We start from the raw sequence: 7,490 nt of genomic DNA, 5'->3' as shown, positions 1-7,490 counted from the left end.
AAGAGGTTCAGTGCTTGAGATAGGAATTCGTTTAATCAGCCTTATTTTGCTAGTACATGTAAAATCTGTGTTTTCTATTTTTACATTTAATTAGGAACCGTTTGGTGGTAGAGGGTATGCAAGCAAGCACACCATTCAAATAAGCAGCAATGTTGGTTGGCATTCTTCTGGTTTTTAAGTTCAAGTACTGTGACAGAAGAATGAAACTACAGATGGATGTATTTAAAGAAATATTAATCTCTTTATAATTCTGAATTATTTACCAAAGTCATGCTTATAGGTGCTTGAGATATGGAAACAACAAATTAAAAAAGTATAAGATACAATGTCTTTTTTTTTTTTTTCTCCAAAGTTCTTCAAAATTTAGACTAATCACTATGCTTATAGCATGGTTATGTAGATTACATACTTCCTACTTTCAATAAGAAGAAGGAAGAATAAATTAATTTGAGGACGCAACGGGAAAAATCCTAGATGCACACAAGTTAATGACAAAAAAAGACTAATTATTTCATTCATTATGCTTTCTAGCTTCAATGGATGTTTGTGATTAAGTCTTACTGAACAAAGAATAAAAATGGAAATTTGGTATTTAGATTAAAAATATATAACACTTAAAATATTAAAGTGGTTGAAGTGTGAAATTTTATTTCACATGTTCTGATCATCAAAAATCTGAAACATTTCAACCAGCTTTATCACTTTATATGTTGGCAAGAAGATACCACATTTTAAATGTTACAGCTACATTCTTAACTAAGATATCTTTGGGAGAGTTTATCAATGAATATTGATTTTTTTAATTATTTTTTTTTAAATAAGATATTTGGAACATCATGAAAAAGGTACATTGTTCAGGAGAGATGCTTAACAAAAAAATTTGCTGAACAAACAGGGGTATTTGTTTTGGTTTTATGTATATAACTGAAAGAAACAATAGTCTCTGTTACTTAGAGGCCTGCAAAACAAACTATTTATGTTTTATGCAGTTTTCTGAAGAAGTAATCCAACAGTTTTAACAGATTTAATGTTAAAACATTAGGCTGATTCTAGAACACTGTTTCTGCCAAGTGATCCCCTACTTGTTCTGAAAAACCACTTCCTCACAAGACATATAAAAGATGAAAATGAAGTTGAAAGAAGATTAAATGAAGTTGAAACTACAGAGATTTTCTTTAGCTGAAGTGCAAGGAGAAAGCAAAGTAATCACTGTTTGTTGTGAGGTGAAGCAATAGTTATCTTTGATTGGAAAGGATGTTTTTAAAATGTAGAGGCAGAAATGTAGCAGTTGCCTCTAACCTTATATTCTCTCTCCATCTGTATCCAGACAGATTACTTTGTGGGAAGGTTAGGACAAATGCTGTAGATATTGTGGAACAATATTTGCATACACAAAATTTCTGCTCATATTTCTACCAATAACAGAAATCTTGTATTCAGATGCCAGATACTTGAAAGATCTTCCTGTTTGCCTTCATCACAGATATTACAGCTAAAAGATATTATTTGCATAATTATAAAATAAATAGTCTGGTAACCCCCTAGCCTCGCAGCCATGGACTGCTCACAGTAAATGGTATGGGACGGCTAACTAGTTTTGGAATACAAGAGTTTACGTGTGCAGACATGAGCCCTACTGTGCCAATAGACATCAGGTCCAGGAAACATTTTATTCAGTAATATCTATTGTGCATTCCACAAGTTAATTGTAAGCAGTGCAAAATATCCTTCCATGACTCTGGCAGGCTAAAACAATTGTGTGAGCATGGAGACCTGTTTTTAATACAACTGAGGCAAGTCTTGGCTGCTTCTATAATAAATTTATAGATAAACATTATCACATAATGAAGACTTAAACATATGCTTTTGAGCTGTGAAAAGTAGTAAAATACTGATGTTTTGAAGTAAGTAGGACTGCTAGTGTTATAATTTACCTAAATAAAATGTGCTATAAATTAATAACATTTTTGCTAGGCTGCAAGTGGTATACCACACCAAACTGGTGAAAACTGACAGGTTTCATTAAGTTTTTTATCCTGTAACTAACAAGGAGATATCAGTGGAGTGTTCTGGGTTGATCTGATCTGGCTGCCAGACACCCATGCAGCAATTCTCTTCCCCCTCCTCAACAAGACAAAATAAACAAGAGAAAATAAAAAGTCTTGTGTGTCAAGATAAAGGCAGAGAGGTCACTTACCAATTGCCATCACAGTAAAAACAATTAATTTAATTTATTGCAAATTAAAGTCAAGTTGGATAGTGAGAAACAAATATGAAGAAAACAATCCCCACCCTTTTTTCCCCAACTTCTTTCTTTCATTCTGACTTTTCTACCTCCCTCCACCCCAAGTGGTGCAGGAGGATGGGGAATGGGGAGTTGTGGCCAGTCTGTAAGAGCTCCTCTCTGCTGCTCCTTCCTCCACACACTTTTCCTCTGCTCCAGCGTGGGTCCTCTTCCCAGGCTGCTGTCCTTCAGCAAAAACTTGCTCCGTTGTGGGAGCAGATGTGACAGCACCAGCTGCAGGTCCTGTCAGGAGCCTGCTCTGGTGTAGGTCCTTCTCACGGGGCACTGTTCCTTCAGGGAATCTTCACCTGCTCCAGGGTTGGTTCCTTCCTGAGCTGCGGTGTGGATATATGCTCTGGCATGGTTCTCTCCATGGGCTGCAGAGAATACCTGCTCTGGTGCCTGGAGTGCCTCCTTCCCTTCCTCCTTCTGATCTTGGTGTTCCCACTGCCATCTCTCACTTTCTCTGTTCACTCCTCTTCTGCCTGTGTGGTGTTTTTCGCCCTTTGCCTTTTTCCCTGAGTTACCCAGAATGTATGGAGATTCTGGTCCACTTATGCTAACACAAACTCTGAGGGCTTTGAAGATAAAAGATATGTTGTATTTGCAAACTTAACATGATTTTTGAATGGCACATTTCTACTGTGCATATACAACAGAAAGAGAAGTGAAATTTTTAAACAAAAGTTCTGATCTGAAGACAGCAACTTACTTTTTCTCTTCTTGATTTCATAGTTGGTTTTTTTTGTTTGGGTTTTTTTTTTCCCCCTACTTGTCTTAGTGGTCTGTTACAGCCACTGCAGTGAAGATACAGATCTGAAGAAAATTGCTTTGAGTCTGCAAAGTGTGTCAGACTTGATAGCCAGTCACAACAAATCCCAATGTGCCAAGGTGGCAGCCATTTCCTTGTACCAACTGTAGTATTGCTCCAGACTTGAGTCCAGGAAAATGCATGAAAACCATTTAACAAACTCCAGAGACAGGAAATCAGCAGATCCTGAAAACCCATTTGAAGTCACTAGTTTCAACATAAACTTAAGAAACTGACCAGGAGACTGTTGAGGCAAAAATGCGTCACCTAAATTTTCAGCTTTTCAATCCAAAGTTGATAGCTTCAGTCAATGGAGACAGTTAATCGATTATCTGTCTTATATAATGATGGACTATCAGAAACTTGCTTTGAAGTAGCATCTTTTGAAGAGCATCTTTGGTCATAGGCTTGCCATACTGGTGAAGAAGGCTTTAAACCAAAGTTGCCAGAGGAGGGGAACTTCAATTTTCCCACTCCTACCAGCTGGATGCCAGTGCCAGTGCCAGCAGTAGATGCCTGGAGAAGGATCACAGGTCAGCAGGAGAGCACCTGAAGAGCAGTACAAAGGAATTCCAGACACTCCAGTCAGTCAGTCAACTTCAACAAGGGCCCAACTTAAATGTCTCTGTGCAAACACACATAACACAGGGAATAAACCAGAGGAGTTAGTGACATGTATATGTCTGCAGGACTATGATCTTACTGGCATCACAGAGATGTGGTGGGATGACTCCTATGATTGGAATGCTGTAATGGAAGGAAACAGACTTTTTAGGAAGGACAGGCAGAGGGAACAAGGAGGGAGGGTTGCCCTCTATTGTCAATGACCAGCTGGAGTGCATGGAGCTCTGCCTGAGGATGGATGGGGAGCCAACTGAAAGCTTATGGATCAGAATTAAAGGGAGGGCAGGAACAGGTGACATTATACTGGGGGTCTACTACAGGCCACCCAAGCAGATGAGTCCCTCTATAGACAGATAGGAACAACCTCTTGTTCACAAGCCCTGGTCGTTATGGGGGGTGTCAACCACCCCAGTATCTGTTGGAGGGACAAAAACATAAACAAACCATGAGGTTCCTGGAATGCACTGATGGTAACTTATTTCTCCAAGTGATAGACGAGCCAATGAGGAGAGGTGCAATGCTGAACCTTGTTCTCACCAACAAGGAGGGGCTGGTGGGGAGTCTGAAGCCTTGGCTGATGAAGCTTCAGATCCTTAGGGCAGTGAGGAGGGTGCACAGCAAGCTTGTTACCCTGGATTTCAGGAGAGCAGACTTTAGCCTCTTCAGGGATTTGCTTGGCAGAGTAACATGGAATAAAGCTCTGGAGGGAAGAGGGACCCAAGAAAGCTGGTTAATACTCAAGGATTACCCCCTCCAAGCTCAGGAGCGATGCATCCCAACAAAGAGGAAGACAAGGAAAAACACCAGGAGGCGTGCATGGATGAACAAGTAGCTCCTGGACAAACTCAAACACAAAAAGGAAGCCTGGAGAGGGTGAAAGCAAGGACAGGTAGTCTGGGAGGAATGCAGAGAAATTGTTCAAGCAGCCAAGTGTCAAGTTAGGAAAGCCAAAGCCCTGACAGAACTAAATCTGTCCAGGGATGTCAATGGCAACAAGAAAAGTTTCTATAGGTACATCAGTGATAAGAGGATTAGGGAGAATATAGGCCCTCTCTGGAAGGAAACAGGAGATCTGTTTACCTGGGACATGGAGAAGGCTGAGGTACTCAATGACTTTTTTGCCTCAGTATTCACTGGCAGGTGCTCCAGCCACACTGCCCAAGTTGCAGAAGGCATCAGGGACTGGGAGAGTGAAGAACTGCCCATTGTAAGAGAATATCAGGTTCAAGACCATCTAAGGAACCTGAAGGTGCACAAGTCCATGGGACCTGATAATATGCATCTGAGGGTCCTAAGGGAAATATTGAATGAAGTGGTGAAGCCGCTATCCATCATACTTGAGAAGTTGTGGCAGTCTGGTGAAGTTCACACTGACTGGAAACAGGGAAACATAGCGCCCATTTTTAAAAGGGCAAAAGGGAAGACTACAGGTAACTACAAGCCAGGCAGTTTCACCTCTCTGCCTGGCAAGATCATGGAGCAGATCTTTCTGGAAACTATGCTAAGGCACATGGAAAATAAGGAGGTGACTGGTGACAGCAACATGACTTCATTAAGAAGAACACATCTGACACATTTGGTGGCTTTTTACAACAGGGTTACAGTATTGATGGATAAGAAAAGAGCAACTAATGTCATCTACCTGGATTTATGCAAAACATTAGACACTGTCTCACATGACATTCTTGTCTCTAAATTGGAGAGACATGGATTTGATGGATAGAATCAGCGAATAATGAATTGGCTGGATGTTTGCACTCTGAGAGCTGCAGTCAACAGTTCGAGGTCCAAGGGTAGAGCACTGATGAGTGGCATTCCTCAGGGGTCAGCGTTGGGACCAGTGCTACTTTGTTGTAGTGTGATCTTTGTTGGTGATGTGGACAGTGGGATTGAATGCAGCCTCAGCAAGTTTGCCGATGACACCAAGCTGTGTGGTGTGGTCAACATGCCGGATGGAAGGGATGTGCCATCCAGCAGGACCTGGACAGGCTTGAGAGGTGGGCCTGTGCAAACCTCATGGAATTCAACAAGGCCAAGTGCAAGGTCCTGCACATGGGTCAGAGAAATCCAAAGCACAAATACAGGCTGGGTGATGAGTGAATTGAGACCAGTCCTGAGGAGAAGTGGATGGAAAACTGAATATGAGCCAGCAATGTGCACTTGCAGCTCAGAAAGCCAACTACATCCTGGGGCACATCAAGAACAGTGTGGCCAGCAGGGCAAGGGAGGTGATTCTCCCCCTCTACTCTGTTCTCATGAGAAGCCACCTGCAGTGCTGTGTTCAGCTCTGAGGGCCCACATAGGAAGGACATGGAAATGCTTGAGTGGATCCAGGGGAGGGACATGAAGATGATCAGAGTGCTGGAGCACCTTCCTTATGAGGACAGGCTGAGAGAGTTGGAGTTCAGCCTAGAAAAAAGAAGGCTCTGGGGAGACATTATAAAGGTCTTCTAAGTACTTAATGGGGGCTACAGGAAAAGTGGGGAGGACTCTTTATCAGGGAGAATAGTGATAGTATGAGAAGTAAAAATTTTAAACTGAAAGAGGGTAGATTTAGATTAGGTATAAGGAAGAAATTCTTCAGTATGAGGGTGGTGAGACAGTGGCACAGGTTGCCCAGAGAAGCTGTGGCTGCCCCCTCCCTGGCAGTGTTCAAGGCCAGGTTGGACGGGGCTTTGAGCAACCTGGGCTAGTGGAAGGTGTCCCTGCCCATGGCAGGGGGTTGGAACTAGGTGATCTTTGAAGGTCCCTTCTAACCGAAACCATTCTATGATTCTATTAGTCAGCTGCTGAAATGTGTTAAAACAAGACATTGTTAATGAATGCAGTGTGAATGATTTGGAAAAGCTGTTGCTTGGGAGAGCAAGGACATCTCCCTTGCCTAATGTACATAAATTTCAGCATTATTTATTTCTCATGTGGCTGTGGAGTACATTGAAATGTCACTATCAGAGTTAAACAAAAGTATCTTTACATTGTAGTAGTCTAAGAGAAGCCTCAACCATGTGGTTATGTGATCATGGAAAATACTGTAAATTTTAATAGGACTTTTCACAATATTTAAATGCTTTCTATATAATAAGGGTTAATTTTCTTGCATGTGTGTAGTGCAAGTTTTTGTTTTCTATAGGTCTACATATATATGAGCATAATCTAAAGCAGGGTCTGACTTCAAAAGTATTTCAGCAATAGAGTATCTGTCCCTAAAGGATTAGGTAGTGGGCATACAGGCAGTTTTGAGTCATAGTGGAAACAGAAAACACCACATTTAAATCTCAGCTTCAGGAAGGTCATTCCTGCACTGTTTTTCTGTTTATAGGAGCTTCTTATGACCCATCTAGAACGTTTAACACCTACTACGGATGTGTATGAGGGCAGTTGGTAGAAATAAAAAAACCCCAATTGTCACACTAAATTTAATTTAACTTGAAATGTAACATATCAAATGCACAGACCAAACTATACATGTGAAAACACACTGAATAAACCCACCCAAATGTTAAAGTTACAGAAAAGAAAAAAAAAATAAATCTGAACTCCTCGTAGGCATTTGCACAATCAGCACAGTAATCTTAATCTATAATCCTCATGTGATGTAATCTGCTTTGGTCTATCCGAAGCAATCATGCCAGGTCAGCTCATTCCACCTATGGTTTGGGTTTATTCTTTTCAATTCTACTAACTAGAATGGAGGGGGAAAAAAACCCAACGTGGGTAAAAAAATATTAGATCATGAATATTAAAAAGATTTCTCCCTTCAATGAATTTAAG

The sequence above is a fragment of the Athene noctua genome, chromosome 3 (assembly GCF_965140245.1).
Source record: "Athene noctua chromosome 3, bAthNoc1.hap1.1, whole genome shotgun sequence".
NCBI lineage: Eukaryota > Metazoa > Chordata > Aves > Strigiformes > Strigidae > Athene > Athene noctua.
This window is presented reverse-complemented; position numbering follows the sequence as displayed.